This window comes from Schistocerca nitens, chromosome 2, assembly GCF_023898315.1.
Source record: "Schistocerca nitens isolate TAMUIC-IGC-003100 chromosome 2, iqSchNite1.1, whole genome shotgun sequence".
NCBI lineage: Eukaryota > Metazoa > Arthropoda > Insecta > Orthoptera > Acrididae > Schistocerca > Schistocerca nitens.
In genome coordinates, this window is record NC_064615.1 from 630,689,971 (window position 1) to 630,709,520 (window position 19,550).

General features: G+C 40.7%; 1 protein-coding gene across 2 annotated transcripts in view; it reads right to left on the bottom strand.

Moving 5' to 3' along the window:
- LOC126236737 (uncharacterized) overlaps positions 1-15,898 on the bottom strand; it is a 225,451-nt gene extending 209,553 nt beyond the window's left edge. Inside the window, exon 1 of one of the 2 annotated variants that reach the window (XM_049946267.1) lies at positions 15,771-15,898. The gene's annotated coding sequence lies outside the window, so the exon portion shown is untranslated. The remainder of the gene's footprint in view (positions 1-15,770) is intronic. The other variant, XM_049946269.1, reaches the window with a different exon arrangement.
- Between the last annotated feature and the right edge of the window lie 3,652 nt (positions 15,899-19,550).

The following is a 19,550-nucleotide window of genomic DNA, read 5'->3' on the forward strand; positions in this document are numbered from 1 at the left end:
TCTGCCCAAAGGGTGGAATAAAATTCCTTCTTGTCAAATTCTGTTGAACATCAGAGTTATTTGTTTGCTATATGCACTATGGTGGCAAAGTATGTGATTGTGTATGGTATGTGGGCTCAAGGAGGTATCTTTGCACTGTGCTAGCATATTGTTTATTCCCAGTCTGTAAAAGAGGTGTTTTAGATCTCTCTCTGTTCGGTGTTAAAGACAAATACTATGTTCTGTTAAATTTCAATGTAGATTAAAATCTAAGTGAAAACTGTTTGAAGCCGACATTCTGGCATAATATGTCACCAGAAATTTGGTTACGTCAAAAGGATCTCTATGAAGTACTATGTTGTTGTTGTTGTTGTGTTGTTGTTGTGGTCTTCAGTCCTGAGACTGGTTTGATGCAGCTCTCCATGCTACTCTATCCTGTGCAAGCTTCTTCATCTCCCAGTACCTACTGCAACCTACATCCTTCTGAATCTGCTTAGTGTATCCATCTCTTGGTCTCCCCCTACGATTTTTACCCTCCACGCTGCCCTCCAGTACTAAATTGGTGATCCCTTGATGCCTCAGAACATGTCCTACCAACCGATCCCTTCTTCTGGTCAAGTTGTGCCACAAACTCCTCTTCTCCCCAATCCTATTCAGTACCTCCTCATTAGTTATGTGATCTACCCATCTAATCTTCAGCATTCTTCTGTAGCACCACATTTCGAAAGCTTCTATTCTCTTCTTGTCCAAACTATTTACCGTCCATGTTTCACTTCCATACATGGCTACACTCCATACAAATACTTTCAGAAATGACTTCCTGACACTTAAATCTATACTCGATGTTAACAAATTTCTCTTCTTCAGAAACGCTTTCCTTGCCATTGCCAGTCTACATTTTATATCCTCTCTACTTCGACCATCATCAGTTATTTTGCTCCCCAAATAGCAAAACTCCTTTACTACTTTAAGTGTCTCATTTCCTAATCTAATACCCTCAACATCACCCGACTTAATTCGACTACATTCCATTATCCTCGTTTTGCTTTTGTTGATGTTCATCTTATATCCTCCCTTCAAGACACCATCCATTCCGTTCAACTGCTCTTCCAAGTCCTTTGCTGTCTCTGACAGAATTACAATGTCATCGGCGAACCTCAAAGTTTTTATTTCTTCTCCATGGATTTTAATACCTACTCCAAATTTTTCTTTTGTTTCCTTTACTGCTTGCTCAATATACAGATTGAATAACATCGGGGAGAGGCTACAACCCTGTCTCACTCCCTTCCCAACCACTGCTTCTCTTTCATGCCCCTCGACTCTTATAACTGCCATCTGCTTTCTGTACAAATTGTAAATAGCCTTTCGCTCCCTGTATTTTACCCCTGCCACCTTTAGAATTTGAAAGAGAGTATTCCAGTCAACATTGTCAAAAGCTTTCTCTAAGTCTACAAATGCTAGAAACGTAGGTTTGCCTTTTCTTAATCTTTCTTCTACGATAAGTCGTAAGGTCAGTATTGCCTCACGTGTTCCAGTATTTCTACGGAATCCAAACTGATCTTCCCCGAGGTCGGCTTCTACTAGTTTTTCCATTCGTCTGTAAAGAATTCGTGTTAGTATTTTGCAGCTGTGGCTTATTAAACTGATTGTTCGGTAATTCTCACATCTGTCAACACCTGCTTTCTTTGGGATTGGAATTATTATATTCTTCTTGAAGTCTGAGGGTATTTCGCCTGTTTCATACATCTTGCTCACCAGATGGTAGAGTTTTGTCAGGACTGGCTCTCCCAAGGCCGTCAGTAGTTCCAATGGAATGTTGTCTACTCCGGGGGCCTTGTTTCGACTCAGGTCTTTCAGTGCTCTGTCAAACTCTTCACGCAGTATCGTATCTCCCATTTCATCTTCATCTACATCCTCTTCCATTTCCATAATATTGTCCTCAAGTACATCGCCCTTGTATAGACCCTCTATATACTCCTTCCACCTTTCTGCCTTCCCTTCTTTGCTTAGAACTGGGTTGCCATCTGAGCTCTTGATATTCATACAAGTGGTTCTCTTCTCTCCAAAGGTCTCTTTAATTTTCCTGTAGGCAGTATCTATCTTACCCCTAGTGAGACAAGCCTCTACATCCTTACATTTGTCCTCTAGCCATCCCTGCTTAGCCATTTTGCACTTCCTGTCGATCTCATTTTTGAGACGTTTGTATTCCTTTTTGCCTGCTTCATTTACTGCATTTTTATACTTTCTCCTTTCATCAATTAAATTCAATATTTCTTCTGTTACCCAAGGATTTCTACTAGCCCTCGTCTTTTTACCTACTTGATCCTCTGCTGCCTTCACTACTTCATCCCTCAAAGCTACCCATTCTTCTTCTACTGTATTTCTTTCCCCCATTCCTGTCAATTGTTCCCTTATGCTCTCCCTGAAACTCTGTACAACCTCTGGTTCTTTCAGTTTATCCAGGTCCCATCTCCTTAAATTCCCACCTTTTTGCAGTTTCTTCAGTTTTAATCTACAGGTCATAACCAATAGATTGTGGTCAGAGTCCGCATCTGCCCCTGGAAATGTCTTACAATTTAAAACCTGGTTCCTAAATCTCTGTCTTACCATTATATAATCTATCTGATACCTTTTAGTATCTCCAGGGTTCTTCCATGTATACAACCTTCTACTACTCTACCTAAAATTCCAAATTCCAACTGGGAAACGATGCCCACTGATACATCACACATTTGACAACACTTGGATGTCTGGGGCATGTACATTCATTGAATCAATGTATTGTTTCCAACAATCCCACTTCCATTGTTCGATTAAATAACATGATTGTGCTTGAAGTCATTTATATAAAATTAGAATATAGAGATAGGGATGTCCTCTTTGTTATTGTAATGTCCTTCCCCTGTTTCTTTAAACCTACACAGTACAGACTTGCATCAAAATGGACAGAAGACAAGTGTATCACATGTGTGCTGCACTGTTAATTATGTATAATTTCTTTTTTTTTTTTTTTTCACTGACTTGTCAATATCATTTTTGTGGGATATGGCGACATAGACTTCAGTGTACTATGCAACGTCTAAAATCCATGATTAGCAGCTTGATTACTTGACCTCTACTATTTATACTCTCACTGCCCCACAGATAATTGTGGGTGTTCCATTCAAAAAGCAGGATAAAGGAGAGGGGTAACTGATGTAATAGTTATTCCGTCTCCAGACACTTATGAGCCATGACACTATGACCACCTGCTTAATAGTGTCTTGGTCCACCTTTGAAACACAATACAGTATCAATGTCTTGTGGTATGAATTTGACAATTCCTTCGCATGTTTCCAGAAGTAGGGGGCACCAGATAGCTACACACACACAACACACATACACACACATTGCTCAATTCCTGTAAACTATCATGCTCCTCAAACCACTGTAGCACATTTCTGGCCTTGTGACATAAATAGTTTTCCTGCTGAAGGATGCCTTTGTCATCAGGGAAGAAATCAAGCATAAAGGGATACACAGACAGTACACAATTCACGTAGTCCACAGCTTTTGTAGTCCCTTCAGTAACTATCAAAGGTCTCATGGAAACATAGGTGAATGTTCCTCAATGCACACTACTGCTCTCCCCACCCCGGCGTCTACTCCCATGATGCAGTGCACATTTCAAACAACTGTTCGCACGGATGATGGTGTGTCCATAAATGGCCACTGACCTAGTGCAAAAATAAATGTCATTCACCTGACCAAGCAACATGTTTTCATTGATCCATAGTCCTACCTCAAAGATCCTATGCCAACTCCAATTGTAACTGAACAATGGAAAATCCAGGATGAAATGTAGCCATATGAGAGAAGGAAAGTTGCTACTCACCATACAGCGGAGATGCTGAGCCACAATAGGCACAATAAAAAGATTCACACAATCATAGCTTTTGGCCATTAAGGCCTTTGTCAGCAGTACATACACAAACACAAACACAAACACAAACACACACACACACACACACACACACACACAAGCGCAACTTGCACACACATCTGCAGTCTCAGAGAGTGTAGTTTCAGCTCTCTGAGACTGCAGATGTGTGTGCATGTTGCGCTTGCATGTATGTGTGTGTGTGTGTGTGTGTGTGTGTGTGTGTGTGTGTGTGTGTGTGTGTGTACTACTGACAAAGGCCTTAAAGCTATGATTGTGTGAATCTTTTTTATTGTGCCTATCGCAGCTCAGCATCTCTGCTATATGGTGAGTAGCAACTTTCCTTCTCTCCAATTGTAATTGACAATGTCATTGCATCAACATGGGAATATGTAGGGGTCATCTGCTGTGAAGTCTCACAATCAATGAAATTTTCATTCTGCAGCGGAGTGTGCACTGATATGAAACTTCCTGGCAGATTAAAACTGTGTGCTGGACTGAGACTCGAACTCAGGACCTTTGCCTTACACGGGCAAGTCTCCACCATCTGAGGTACCCAAGCACGATTCACGCCCCGTACCTCATCTCCTACCTTCCAAACTGCACAGAAACTCTCCCGCGAAACTTGCAGAACTAGTACTCCTTTCTTCCAGTGAGAGGGATATCACCTAGGTCAATACAGACTCAGAGTGCTTGAGATTGCGTTTCAGTTGCTTCTTTAGTCAATAAGATCCCAGTCTTCATTTTCTCCAGCATGGCAACTTTTCCAAACTTCTCTTTAATATTCTCCTCAAAAAATATAGGTTTCATTGTTGTGCTAGTCCTCGTATACATGAGGTATTGAGTAAATTGTTTGATTTCTTATTTCCTAGCCTGGTCCTTGTCCCAAGGCATGGTTAGCAAAGAGGTGGCAGAGGGTCCACACTAAATTTTCTTATTCCAGTCACTAAGACAGATAGTTCCACATGGTTATTATCTGGTCTAAGTTTAACTCACACCATCTACAGCAGTCAAGGGCTCTCCTCAGGGGTGTCATCCAGCCATAGCAACATTTCACCTGACTTGATGTTCATTGCTCACAGTTAGATTAAAACTGAAGAAACTGCAAAAAGGTGGGAATTTAAGGAGATGGGACCTGGATAAACCGAAAGAGCCAGAGGTTGTACAGAGTTTCAGGGAGAGCATAAGGGAACAATCGACAGGAATGGGGGAAAGAAATACAGTAGAAGAAGAATGGGTAGCTCTGAGGGATGAAGTAGTGAAGGCAGCAGAGGATCAAGTAGGTAAAAAGAAGAGGGCTAGTAGAAATCTTTGGGTAGAAATATTGTATTTAATTGATGAAAGGAGAAAATATAAAAACGCAGTAAATGAAGCAGGCAAAAAGGAATACAAACGTCTCAAAAATGAGATTAACAGAAAGTGCAAAATGGCTAAGCTGGGATGGCTAGAGGACAAATGTAACAACGTAGAGGCTTGTCTCACTAGGGTAAGATAGATACTGCCTACAGGAAAATTAAAGAGACCTTTGGAGAAAAGAGAACCACTTGTATGAATATCAAGAACACAGATGGAAACCCAGTTCTAAGCAAAGAAGGGAAAGCAGAAAGGTGGAAGGAGTATATAGAGGGTCTCTACAAGGGTGACGTACTTGAGGACAATATTATGGAAATGAAAGAGGATGTAGATGAAGATGAAATGGGAGATACGATACTGAGTGAAGAGTTTGACAGAGCACTGAAAGACCTGAGTCGAAACAAGGCTCCGGGAGTAGACAACATTCCATTAGAACTACTGACGGCCTTGGGAGAGCCAGTCATGACAAAACTCTACCATCTGGTGAGCAAGATGTATGAGACAGGCGAAATACCCTCAGACTTCAAGAAGAATATAATAATTCCAATCCCAAAGAAAGCAGGTGCTGACAGATGTGAAAATTACCGAACAATCAGTTTAATAAGTCACTGATGCAAAATACTAACGCATATTCTTTACAGACGAAGGGAAAAACTGGTAGAAGCCGACCTCGGGGAAGATCAGTTTGGATTCCGTAGAAATATTAGAACACGTGAGGCAATACTGACCCTACCACTTATCTTAGACGCTAGATTAAGGAAAAGCAAACCTACCTTCATAGCATTTGTAGACTTAGAGAAAGCTTTTAACAATGTTGACTGGAATACTCTCTTTCAAATTCTGAAGGTGGCAGGGGTAAAATACAGGGAGCGAAAGGCTATTTACAATTTGTACAGAAACCAGATGGCAGTTATAAGAGTCAAGGGACATGAAAGGGAAGCAGTGGTTGGGAAGGGAGTGAGACAGGGTTGTAGCCTCTCCCCGATGTTATTCAATCTGTATATTGAGCAAGCAGTAAAGGAAACAAAAGAAAAATTCGGAGTAGGTATTAAAATCCATGGAGAAGAAATAAAAACTTTGAGGTTCGCTGATGACATTGTAATTCTGTCAGAGACAGCAAAGGACTTGGAAGATCAGTTGAACGGAATGGATAGTGTCTTGAAAGGAGGATATAAGATGAACATCAACAAAAGCAAAATGAGGATAATGGAATGAAGTCGAATTAAGTCGGGTGATGGTGAGGGAATTATATTAGGAAATGAGACACTTAAAGTAGTAAAGGAGTTTTGCTATTTGGGGAGCAAAATAACTGATGATGGTCGAAGTAGAGAGGGTATAAAATGTAGACTGGCAATGGCAAGGAAAGCATTTCTGAAGAAGAGAAATTTGTTAACATCGAGTATAGATTTAAATGTCAGGAAGTCATTTCTGAAAGTATTTGTGAGGAGTGAAACATGGACGATAACTAGTTTGGACAAGAAGAGAATAGAAGCTTTCGAAATGTGGTGCTACAGAAGAATGCTCAAGATTAGATGGGTAGATCATGTAACTAATGAGGAGGTACTGAATAGAATTGGGGAGAAGAGGAGTTTGTGGCACAACTTGACTAGAAGAAGGGATCGGTTGGTAGGACATGTTCTGAGGCATCAAGGGATCACCAATTTAGTACTGGAGGGAAGCGTGGAGTGTAAAAATCGTAGAGGGAGACCAAGAGGTGAATACACTAAACAGATTCAGAAAGATGTAGGTTGCAGTAAGTTCTGGGAGATGAAGAAGCTTGCACAGGATAGAGTAGTATGGAGAGCTGCATCAAACCAGTCTCAGGACTGAAGACCACAACAACAACAGTAAGGCAACAGGTCAGGCAGCAGAAATTTGAGTCCTACGTTTCAGTGGGCTAAATATGAGAGAGTATGCAACTCTGTGCCAGATTGGTTACTGTATTGATTTTCTTAAAGGAGTACTTATACCATTTGCTGAGAATGCATAGGTAATCACCATACACCATGGATAGATGGGTGGAGGGTGTGGAAGCAGTAGGTTACCATATGTTGCGGGTGGGATAATTTCAGAAGAGGAGAATGTCTTGTAAGAATAACTCCCATCTGACAGTTTAGAAAAGTAGTGGTGGAAGGGAGGATCCAGGTGGTGTGGGTTGTGAAGCAGTCATTGAAATCAAGCATGCAAGATTAGCAATCTATCGTTTTCAATATTGCTGCTATTCCAATCAGGATTTTTCACTGGCTGACACTGTACAGGTAATATTTATTACTGCCACATTGGAAATTAATACTGTAATCTACATCATCACTGAAATTTTTTATGTTCAATTTAATCGCCTACTTTAATTTTAGCAATTTTTAATTTATACTGTAGAATAATTGTAATGCATGGTTTTATTTTTTTATACTTTAGTTCCAGTATATTAAACACTCAAGTCTGTAATTATTAGCATATTTTGTTACGGCACACTTTGTGTTACAATTAGTAATTTTTTTGGTGGAGGTGAGGGGGGGGGGGGGTGATAAACATGGCTTGTTATATATCCATACAGTTCTTTTGTTTGCTGGATCAACAGAGCATCAATGAATGAATGAATGTACAATCAACACATCCATATACTTAGGTATGCTTCAACATCCAGAGTCAGTTGACTTAAAACGTTTTCTGAGTATGTACTACGTCATAATGTAAAAAACTATACTGGAGATGCCAAGATTTTGGCCACTGTTACAATGGCCTTCTTTAAGATCTACTCAAAGAAGGCCACTTTCACTGTGGCCGAAACATTTGTTTCATCAGTATAATTTTTTACACTACCATACTCAGAAAGCTTTTACATCAAACACAGTCTACAATCTGATAAGCCTCCTTGCCTCAATCTCCACTCAATCCCACACTCACTGACAGCCCTGTTCCCAGGCCTGCTCCCCTCCCCATTTCACTCCATCATTCTACACTCTCACTCTCTCCACTCTACTGCAGTCTCCTTCCTCTGGCCTATCTTCCCATACCTACCTATTCCTCCATTTCACACAAAACTTCCCAGTGCCCGCAGCAGAGCTTTCTGAACAGTACCACATTCCTATCCCATATCACTCAGTTCACCTGACATAGCACCTCAAACCTGTCAAGCTGAAATACCAAGGCAACTGTGGTAAATACCTATGCAATGAAGTGAAGTGGGACCTGTAAGTGTCAAGAGACACAAAAAGGAGGCAAAGCCTTCTAGGTGATGCAATGACACAGATAAGATTTTAATATCAAAGTATTAGGAATGTTTGACTTTTATTTAGTCAGTCATACATTGACAGAACAAGTTAAAACAGATCTTTGCACATAAATGTATAAATAAATGTAAAGTTCAACAGTTCACTTGCTTCTTGCAGCTAAGGCTATGGTTGTCTGTTCTCAATAGCATCCATTGTCTTTTTTGTATACAGATGGACGATTTTGCTAGTTGTGTTTGTCACTTTACCATGAATTCAATGTAGCAGACTTCACTCTTGTATGAGAGCAGTTGCACCGTAAAGTAGTTGTGAGTCTGTAACTTACCAAACGAAAGCGTTGGTATGTTGATAGGAGACAATAAAAAACACACGAACACACACACACACACACACACACACAAATCCCTATATGTGTGCGTGTGCGAGTGTATACCTGTGTTTTTTCCCCCCTAGGGTAAATCTTTCCACTCCCAGGATTGGAATGACTCCTTACCCTCTCCCTTAAAACCCACATCCTTTCGTCTTTCCCTCTTTCCTGATGAAGCAACCTTTATATATATATATATATATATATATATATATATATATATATATATATATATATATATAAAGAAAGATGTGAGACTTACCAAACAAAAGCGCTGGCAGGTCGATAGACACACAAACAAACACAAATATACACACAAAATTCAAGCTTTCGCAACAAACTGTTGCCTCATCAGGAAAGAGGGGAAGGAGAGGGAAAGACGAAAGGATGTGGGTTTTTTAAGGGAGATATATTTTTCCACGTGGAATGTTTCCCTCTGTTATATATATATATATATATATATATATATATATATATATATATATATATATATATATATATAAGGAATACACCCTCCACCACTGTGAAATGAATGTTAAAACAATTTGTAATCTGTTGCTAACATAGCAAAATTATTTAATGTCCCTGATTGTGTCAATAAATTGTTTTGTAAAAGATGTGCGGTAGTCTAGAACCACTGCTGTAATGAAATTATATCTATTAGAAGTAAGACAAAGGGATGTAAATAGGTCTACAGCATGATAATTTTACCTGTCTATACAAGTAGGAATATTCATTCCAGATTACAGATCACAGCTAATTGTTTTTCAAAATATCTCATCAGTTGTTTTACATGCTCTCTGTTTTCATTTGGGTAGGCTTACACTGTATTTTTTATGTATTACTTAATGAATGTACTTCAATGGTTACAATCCCAAATCCTAACTTACAATTAAAAATAGTGCATGTTTTGTTTTAGCATGATCTAGGGGCCACACTGCACTGAGGAGAATGAAGGAGCTGTGCATTTAGCATTTGAGCAAGGAATCTGACTAATCATCTCAGAGTATTTGAACAAAAGTACAATGTCATTTTGTCCCAAATCACTTTTTCCATATCCGTAACCTATTTTTCTGAAATCTATCTGCTGTCCACTGCAGGAACACTGTGGCTGTATTGATATCGTTATTATACTAATAGATTTGTACTTCAAGACCATTTAATTAGGCAGATATCGTACTTTAGACTTGGGACTCACCCTTCAAACTTTAAAATAGATCTTCTTGGATGGAATTCATAGCCCATTTCATTTACCTGAGGTTAACTATGGAACCTATAAAAGAGTTGAACTTTTTTGTAAGAGACCAATGATAGCCTTGAAAGAATACCACAATGGAATGATAGTTGTTAGAAGTTTAACAGGGAGAATGTAAAACTGTCTGCGTACTAACAGTCTGCTGAACAGCATCAATTAAGGCTATATCAATGACCATACGAACATCAATGATCTGCATTTCATTAGAAACATGGATGCAGTTACTTTCCCTCTCAGAACTAAGGTGAATAAAATTGTAAGATAAGATTACAATAGAGCCTTGCATGTTTTCATTGTCTATTCAGTCTTTAGCGAAGTACCTTTTTCCCTCTGATAGAAACAGGACAGTATACGTACCAGAAAAGATGGGCCAAATCTGTCCATAAACACTATTGGTGAGATCAGTTTACATCTGACTAGCAATTATATGGTGAAGTACTTGATACTGAAAGCAAAATATTGTGTTCTAATATTTCATCTTATATCTCAATCTATGTATTCAGTTATCTTGTGGCCAAAACTTGCAAATAAATAAATAAGTAAATAAAATAAGACTAACACAGATCGCACTATTATTCGAACTAGTAAATTCTTTTACACAGTCTAGACACATTGATGCGACCACTGCCTGTGTTCGACGTAAACATGCAATAACAACTCACAGACGGCAGGTGGCAGCACAGCTGTGGTCATAGTGTAATATGCATGGCAAAATGGTGCTATCCAAAACTAGCACTGAAGCAACTGTGGTGCACCATGGGCCACAGTTTACAGGGGTGAACGACAGCTGCCGATGTGTCTATGGGCAAACAGATGTGCAAATGTTGAGCATCTGACCACCCAGACAAACGACGAAGCTACCAACAGTGTCTTCTCAATGAACATACAGTGAACGTTGATGTGTATGGGTCTCCACAGCAGGGTGCCTAGTACAGGCACCCGTGCTGTTCATTGGCAACACAGGCTGGAATTTGCATACCAATATTCCAATTGGACAGTCAGCGAATAGTGACAGGTGGCCTTTTCAGATGAATCAAGTTTTATGCTCCGAAACGTCTTAAAGTAAACACCTTACAACAATTATCAGAAGGATCCAGGCAGAGGAGGGAGCATAATGGTGTAGGGAATGTTTTTGTGACATTCGCTGGATGATTCCGTCATTCTGAAAGGCACAATGGATCAACCCACGTATGCATCTATCCTTGGAGCCATGTCCATTACTGCATGCAGAGCATTTTTTTCCTCAGCACAATAGCATCTATCAGGAGGGCAATGCAACATGTCACGCAGCTCACAGTGTATACGCATGATCCGAAGAGCACCAGGATGAGTTTACTGCACTCCCCTGACCATTTAACTGCACAGATTTAAATCCAATCCAAAACACGTGGTACCATCTCAATCACATTGTTCGCTTCGCGGGTCCTCAGCCGAGAAACCTGGTGCGGCTAGCCACAGCATTTACATCAGCATCTCTATTAGTACCTTACAGAACTTCAAGGACACACTTTCTGTGCATCTTGCAGCAGTGTGCACTGCAGAAGGTGGTTATTTGGACTTTTGACAAGTGGCCACAATGTGACTGAACAGAATAGTTTTCTTAAACTATTTGATTTCTTTAAACATGCACTTATCGTGCATTTTTGTGTCTATATCTAAGATACGAATTCACTGTAGACCTATCTTACTAAATGTCAGGAAAATGTGTAAATTGCATGGCACAGCTCCTAAACTTATTCAAGGCAAAAAATAATACTGTCAAAAACGCCAGTGAAACAATCAGATAATAGCCTTCCCTCAATTCCTTTACAGATTTTATTTCATATTTTATGGGCAGCAGCAGCAGGAGTAGTAGTAGTAGTTGTTGTTATTGGCGGTGGTGGTCATAGTTGTGCGGTGGTCACAGCTGTTGCATTAATAATACAGTAAAAACATTTTCCCTAGCACATCATTTGATCCAGCACTAAAAAATGTCATGGTGGCTGCAGGAGAAGAGTTCACATGGGATCCAAAGTTACTTGGAACATGTTCGGAGTGTGAGAGTGATAGAAAACATAAAAATCAGCAAAAGAAGAAATGAAGTTTGAGAACTGGCAGAAATGCAAAAGAGGGACAGAGGGGTCATTACGTTGATAAATGGGCAGAAGACTCCTCGGATACGCACAGGAGGTAGGTATGTCAATGTTTACAAGAAACACTCAAACATTATTTAGAAAACATGAGAATTGTATGTTTAATCTACATCCATACTCCGCAAACCAGTGAAGTGCTGGCAGTGATTATTTCCCATTGTATCAGTTATTAAGGTTTCCTTCAATTGCAGTCAAGTAAGGAGTGCAGGAGGAAAGGCGATTTAAATGTTTCTGTGTGCATGCTGCAATTAATCTCACCTTGCCCTCGTGATCCCTAAGGGAGTTGTAGAATATTCCTTGTGTCATCATTACAAGCTAATTCTTGGAACTTTGTACGTAGGCTTTCTCAGAATAGTTTGCATTTACCTTCAGCACTCTGCCAGATCAGTGCTTCCACCATTTCCATGACACTTTTCCACAGATCAAACAAACCTGTGACCATTTGCACTGTCCTTCTTCGTATATATTCAATATCCTCTGTTAGTCCTGTCTGGCACAGGTTCCACACACTTAAGTGGTATTCTAGGGTGGGTTGCACAAATGATTTGTAAGCATTCTCTTTTATAGGCTCATAGCATTTCACTGGTACTCTATGAACAAACTGAATCTGCCACTTGCTTTCCCTAAGAAAGAACCTGTGCGATCGTTCCAGTACATATCCCTCCAAAGTGTTACCCCAAGTTTTTTGTTTGAATTAATTGATACAGTCATGACTCATTAATATTTTGGTCGAAAGAAACTTTGGTTTTGCATTTTGTGAAGAGCACAATTTTAGATTTCTGAATATTTAAAGCATGCTGCTAATCTTTGCACCACTCTGAAATCTTATCATGATATGACTGAATATCCGTGCAGCATTTTTCAGGCAATACTTTATTATAGTTACATGCATCATCTGTGATAAGCCTAATGTTTCTATGATGTCAACAAAGTCATTAATAAACAACATGAACACTAGGACACATTCATAGGTAACTCCACGTCTGTTGATGACTGTCCAAGCAAGCCTCACTCCAGTCATAAAATTCACTTGATATCTCATATGATTGTACTTTTGATAGTAAGTGTAGGTGTAGTACTGAGTAAAACGCTTATAGGAAATCAGGAAATACTGCATATACCTGTCTTGATTCATGCCTTTCGGTATGTGAGAGTTGGATTTCATACGATCAATTTCTTCAGAATAAATTATTGTTGATATGGAGGAGGTCACTCTGTTCAAGATTCCTCATCATTTTTGAGCTCAGAATGTGTTGTAAGATTGTACAACAAATAGCTGTCAAGGGTATTGGTTGGTAGTTTTGTGGATCACTGCTGCCACTCTTCTTGTAGAGTGGTGTGACCTGTGCTTTCTTCCCACCACTGAGCAGGCATTTTTGTTGAGGGATCTATGGTACATTATGACTAACAGAGGTGCTAACTCAATCACAAATCCTGTACAGGATCCGACAGGGATTCCATTGGGCCATGAAGTTTTGATAAATTTTAAGTAATTTCAGCTGTTTCTCAACACCACTTACACTAATATCTACATCACTCATTTTTTGCAGTGATGTGAGAATGAAATTGTGGGAACTGAGTTAAGCATATCTGCTTTGCTATCCTCAATTAAAGTTCCTAATTCATCCTTGAGTGTCTCGAGTGGTACCACTAACAGCCTTTACATACAAATAGAATTTGGGTTTTATTGGAGTTATTATAATATTCTGATATTGTAGTCATTGATGTCTTCACAAGTTTCTTTAAAATGACTGTATACCACAGGAGGTCCCTCAAATCCTGAACTCTTCTACTGGGTACATATCTACACAGTGAATAGTCAACTATTCTTTTAAACTTGAGCCATAGTTCCTCTACATGCTCTGGTCCAAGATGAAAGTTTCAGGTTCCTCACTGAGATATGACACTACTGCTTATCCAGTCTACTGAACACACAGATAATTCTATTTGTTTTAGCTGTCCTCCGTATTTTGGTAATAAGTGTTGCTACAACTTCCTCATTGTCACCAATACCAGTTACTATGCAGCCATCCTCAAACAGGTCCGATGTATTTGTTGCTGTTTGTATAACACTGTACACAGTCCTACCCCAATTAGCAACACTCAGGTCACTGCGCTCCTTTTTTATTAAAAAAGAGGTGGCAAGTGACAGGAAGGCATCCCTTCAAGTAGTATATTGACCTTCGTCTTGTAATAATTATGCACAAAACTTTACATGTACTGGTATCACAAACAGTCTTCAGTTTAAATAAGGCTTCCCTCCTTGAGCTTCATTACAGTATGGTTAGAGGTCTCAAAACTAACAGCAAGAGGAATACTGTGAATGGTGTTTTGGCCTGGCAACAAAGGAAAAGTGAATCCATTAATAATCACTCGCTGTAGTCCCAGTCATCACACCTAAGACTTTCACTTGCTACACCAGAGAAAGATGACTGAGTGTCATCTAAACAGTGTGAAAAAAATATTGGATCATGGGCTTGGGATAAGTACCTGGAAATGTACACAGTAACAATTATGGTACACTGCAGAAGTTTTAAGAGTAATGAATTTCAGTTCTATTTATATTTCATTTACCACTCTTGGTTCATATTACTCTCTAGTTGTCGTTGGGGCTCTAACTACAGACTAATAATAAGTGAGCAGCTGTAGACTGTTTTATTGCTAACAATTTTCACACACATTATATGAGAGTGAGAAATTTATGGATAGGAAATAACAAAGCACTGTCCAGAACTTGCTAACACAGAAAATGTTATTGCAACCGCCAGTTGTCAAATATTTATCCAGAAAAACTGTTGCACAAATTGCGATTGTAAGAACTGATTTCTACTTTGAAAAATAAACAGAAACGAAGAACTGTCTGTACAATAAATTACGGTGTAAATCCAATGAAAATACTGACACTAAAATTTACATCACTTTAGAGAAGTCAATTAACAATCTGTCAGATTTATCTCTCTTGCTTGGCGATTTCACCGGAACATCACTCCACAAAGCATGCATTCCAGCAGTAGTGTGGTCAAGAAACCGTGTATAGGCTTACAGAAATAGTTTATTAATCAATTAACGAAGCAAGCGCATGTTATGCATTTATACACCAGCATAAATACAATCCATACAAACTGCACAGTAGTAAATTTTAATCAACATGTTTAGCACATAGAGGGGTCACTAAAACAATTCGAAAACATATCCAAGTCGAATATAGTATCCTACTGATGTTTTTAGTCAAACAGGCAGAAGCCAAGGGGATTTACTGACAACTGTGAGAAATCACATAAGAACGAAAAACGTAACAGCTATTTCGAAAAATGACTTTTTTTTTAATGATTATGCTAAACCAGTGAGAACCCACAAACCGAAATGTTTTCGTCAGAACTGGTAACTCACTGCACAATTTGAAATAAAGGCTCCCTTTTTCAAGAGTACCCTGGTATCTTATGTACAGTGGAACGAAAACAATCCTTAATCTCCATATCAACAAAACTACCTTTAAGTTTTCAATAAATGGTGATTCTGAATCGCAAATACATACTATTATTTGACTGACAACGATGTTGTTTTATTCATATCCCAATGTTGACATGTTTCAATCGCAAACACTTCAGACCTTATTTACATCACAAAAACATTTCCCCTGTCATGTACATCTCTGATTCTTTTATGGCTCTGGTGATGTCAGCCCAGTGCGGCCAACGTAAAGAAGTTCTAAAACGCAGATGAACAATATACCAAAAAAGGATGTGGTCATAATGAAATGACCATAATGAAACTCAAAACAAAATTAAGGACGAGAACGTCTCACAATCTATAAATGGACCATATTATCAAGGATAGAAGTCCTGAAGAGATAGCTCTTCTTGTGCCTACGCAACACACATTTTTCTTTTTTTAAGTCGGCAAAACGAACAATTTGGTGGAAGCCTACACACAGACCGACCAACAGCACACTGCTCTTGTTGCTTGCTGCTTGTTCTTTATGTTGGATATGTTGACGTTATGTTTCTCGAGATGATGCTTGGTCTCACAAAAAATTGGTAACGATAGTCTCAGAAAATATCGTATTACACATACAAAAGATTTTAATTTCAATTAAACATTAACTTTTCTTTAAGTATTTTAAAAGAATACTTTGGACATGTTTAGTTAGTAGTCAGCAAGTTGTTCTTGATATTAATGGTGGTGTATGTTGAATCAGCATTGATTCAGTTCTTCACTGAAGAAATGCTATTTCACGTCAGTATGCTTGCTTCTACTTAATACTTACCATATCAACACAAAATGTAACTGTATGTTTTTATTCAGAAATTCTTCTACGAAACTCTTAAACCTTCATCTCTTGAGAGCATTGAGCCTGCAAAAATATATTAGAAATAGTGAATAGAATAGTGAAAGTGAGTGGAGTTGAGGTTTATTTAAGGAACCAGTGATATTTTACAGTATCTTCACAATACATACATTCACTTACGAAATTTGATATTAATGTTGTTGTTGTGGTCTGCACTCCACAGATTTGTTTGATGCAGCTCTCCATGCTACTCTATCCTGTGCAAGCTTCTCCCAGTACCTACTGCAACCTACATCCTTTTGGCTCTGCTTACCGTATTCATCTCTTAGTTTCCTTCTACGATTTTTACCCTCCACGCTGACCTCCAATACTAAATTGGTGATCCCTTGATGCCTCAGAACATTTCCTACCAACTGATCCCTTCTTCTAGCCAAGTTGTGCCACAAATTTCTCCCCAATTCTATTCAGTACCTCCTCATTAGTTATGTGATCTACCTATCTAATCTTCAGTATTCTTCTGTATCACCACATTTCGAAATCTTCTATTCTCTTCTTGTCCAAACTACACTCCTGGAAATTGAAATAAGAACACCGTGAATTCATTGTCCCAGGAAGGGGAAACTTTATTGACACATTCCTGGGGTCAGATACATCACATGATCACACTGACAGAACCACAGGCACATAGACACAGGCAACAGAGCATGCACAATGTCGGCACTAGTACAGTGTATATCCACCTTTCGCAGCAATGCAGGCTGCTATTCTCCCATGGAGACGATCGTAGAGATGCTGGATGTAGTCCTGTGGAACGGCTTGCCATGCCATTTCCACCTGGCGCCTCAGTTGGACCAGCGTTCGTGCTGGACGTGCAGACCGCGTGAGACGACGCTTCATCCAGTCCCAAACATGCTCAATGGGGGACAGATCCGGAGATCTTGCTGGCCAGGGTAGTTGACTTACACCTTCTAGAGCACGTTGGGTGGCACGGGATACATGCGGACGTGCATTGTCCTGTTGGAACAGCAAGTTCCCTTGCCGGTCTAGGAATGGTAGAACGATGGGTTCGATGACGGTTTGGATGTACCGTGCACTATTCAGTGTCTCCTCGACGATCACCAGTGGTGTACGGCCAGTGTAGGAGATCGCTCCCCACACCATGATGCCGGGTGTTGGCCCTGTGTGCCTCGGTCGTATGCAGTCCTGATTGTGGCGCTCACCTGCACGGCGCCAAACACGCATACGACCATCATTGGCACCAAGGCAGAAGCGACTCTCATCGCTGAAGACGACACGTCTCCATTCGTCCCTCCATTCACGCCTGTCGCGACACCACTGGAGGCGGGCTGCACGATGTTGGGGCGTGAGCGGAAGACGGCCTAATGGTGTGCGGGACCGTAGCCCAGCTTCATGGAGACGGTTGCGAATGGTCCTCGCCGATACCCCAGGAGCAACAGTGTCCCTAATTTGCTGGGAAGTGGCGGTGCGGTCCCCTACGGCACTGCGTAGGATCCTACGGTCTTGGCGTGCATCTGTGCGTCGCTGCGGTCCGGTCCCAGGTCGACGGGCACGTGCACCTTCCGCCGACCACTGGCGACAACATCGATGTACTGTGGAGACCTCACGCCCCACGTGTTGAGCAATTCGGCGGTACGTCCACCCGGCCTCCCGCATGCCCACTATACGCCCTCGCTCAAAGTCCGTCAACTGCACATACGGTTCACGTCCACGCTGTCGCGGCATGCTACCAGTGTTAAAGACTGCGATGGAGCTCCGTATGCCATGGCAAACTGGCTGACACTGACGGCGGCGGTGCACAAATGCTGCGCAGCTAGCGCCATTCGACGGCCAACACCGCGGTTCCTGGTGTGTCCGCTGTGCCGTGCGTGTGATCATTGCTTGTACAGCCCTCACGCAGTGTCCGGAGCAAGTATGGTGGGTCTGACACACCGGTGTCAATGTGTTCTTTTTTCCATTTCCAGGAGTGTATTTATCGCCCACGTTTCACTTCCATACATGGCTAAACTCTGTACAAATACTTTCAGAAACGACTTCCTGAGACTTAAATCTATACTCAGTATTAACAAATTTTTCTTCTTCAGAAGAAATTTTTCTTCTTCCTTGCCATTGCCAGTAAACATTTTATATCCTCTCTACTTCGACCATCATCATTTATTTTGATCACCAAATACCATAACTTCTATGGTTCATGGTGTGGGTTCCTGTTGTCCTAGTTCATGAACCACGGGCAACATATGAGTGGCCAAGTAAGTGGTCCTGACAGTCAGGATAGCAGTTACTGTGGAATAAGGCTGGGCATCTCGGACATATTCTGAGTCGTGGTCACCTTTGTGCTCAGACGGCAAATACTACCAAATCCACCGGTTAATCCCTCAACCGTTAGGGGTAAAACTCAATGGGACCCAGGGCAAGCAAGGCTATCAACCTGCTTGATGCTGGCAACAATCAGAGCAAAATGACTCGGACATTCGGACGTGACGGAGTCCCACCTCTAATTGACAAACCAGGGACTCCCAAGATACGACTCGGCAAACGAATGGTATCCAGATGGGGAGCTATTAATATCAATGGGGGCTACTCTGGGAAGAAGGTAGAGCTGGCAGAGGTTGCAAGTAAGATGGGGTTGCCGGCCGAAGTGGCCGTGCGGTTAAAGGCGCTGCAGTCTGGAACCGCAAGACCGCTACGGTCGCAGGTTCGAATCCTGCCCCGGGCATGGATGTGTGTGATGTCCTTAGGTTAGTTAGGTTTAATTAGTTCTAAGTTCTAGGGGACTAATGACCTCAGCAGTTGAGTCCCATAGTGCTCAGAGCCATTTGAACCATTTTTTTTTAAGATGGGGTTGGACGTTTCAGCTGTTAGTGACATTCGGGTAAGGGGTGAGAAAGAAGAGGAAGTGGGAGAATACAAGGTCTACCTGTCATGAGACAAAGCAGGAATAGCAAAATGGGGTGTAGGGCTTTACATCAGGAAAGAAATGGAACCCAGCGTAGTTGCAATAAGGTATGT